This window comes from Aplysia californica, unplaced genomic scaffold (genome assembly GCF_000002075.1).
Source record: "Aplysia californica isolate F4 #8 unplaced genomic scaffold, AplCal3.0 scaffold00135, whole genome shotgun sequence".
Classification (NCBI taxonomy): Eukaryota; Metazoa; Mollusca; class Gastropoda; order Aplysiida; family Aplysiidae; genus Aplysia; species Aplysia californica.
The window spans coordinates 1,164,141-1,165,452 of NW_004797405.1; positions in this window are offsets into that span (position 1 = coordinate 1,164,141).

Below are 1,312 nucleotides of genomic sequence, written 5' to 3' on the forward strand. Positions count from 1 at the left end.
CGCATCCTGGGCAAGATGTAAAATGTCCTACCAATTGAAAACGTTTGGTGTGCCCCCCGGGCGCACATGGCCTTAAACAGTTGTGGTCGTCGTAAAACACTTGCCAAAGAAAATAGAAATAAAAATAACTTAGAGGCATCCTTTGCTTCTCATATAACTGTCAACGTCTTACACACTTTCTTTACTGTGACCAGTCCAAAACATCCACCTGTGTAAGATGAACATCTGTCGTCTAAGACGATCAATCAATTGTGAACCGGAATTACGTCAGAGTGTGCAGTCTAAGATATTATACTATATGTCTATGATCCGACAAAAGATACCTGGATACCTGGAGGTACCATCTCTGACCCGCCAGCGCTTACGGTCACTAGCTGCCAATTCTGCAACACCCAGGCCAGTCCATGTTTTGATGTTGTCGGTCCATGTTACTCTTTGTCTATTATTGATTGTAAAGCACCGTGAGCTTGCCGTTGAGCGGGAATTTGATCTATACAAATGCTATCTTTTATTATTACAAGACATCTTTCCCGCCTACCGCCGGGTACCCATTCCCACTTCGATGAACTGAGGAAAAGTCATCCCACATACCTCCACCAAGAATACAATTTCTGCCCAATGGCAGGATTCAAACCCGTGACCCTTCAGTCACAAAGCACAAACGGCACTTTTGCTCTTGTAAACTACTCCAAATAAATCTTGAATACTGTATTCCAAATTGTACATCTAGGATATAGAGAGATCAAAATAAAATCTAGAGTCTTGCTCTAAAAAAAAACAACGAAAAAAAAACAAGTACCAATTACGCGCTAAAATTTTGAAAACGTCAATACAACGAAGTAAACATTTTGCGGGTCTAAACGAACTCAACGAGTTGGGGATATGAATATCCAAATGTATATAGAAAAAGTCAATACAATGAAGTTTGGCTTGAAGTACCCATCGACACTGCGAAGCACACATCCAAACAGAGTTGGATATCGAGATTCTAGTCCTGGAAATAGTAGAAATAGCAGCTGTCTCCTACACACGACGAAGCACGAACCAAAACGGAAGTAGTCCCCCGTAAAATATGAAATGGCTAATGGCAGAGTGAAAACACCCGAGAGCTTCGATTTACAGGAAAAAACATTCAATCTGAAAAAAATCAAAAGGTAGTTTCGGAACTTTAAAAATATGCCCACGTAACCCTTTGTGACAATTCTTAACTTAATAGTATTTTTGAAGATTTTATAATGGGCACCTGCGTAAAAAAAAGTATACTGACCTCACAAGCGGGCTTAGCTCCATTATGTTATTATTATTATTATTA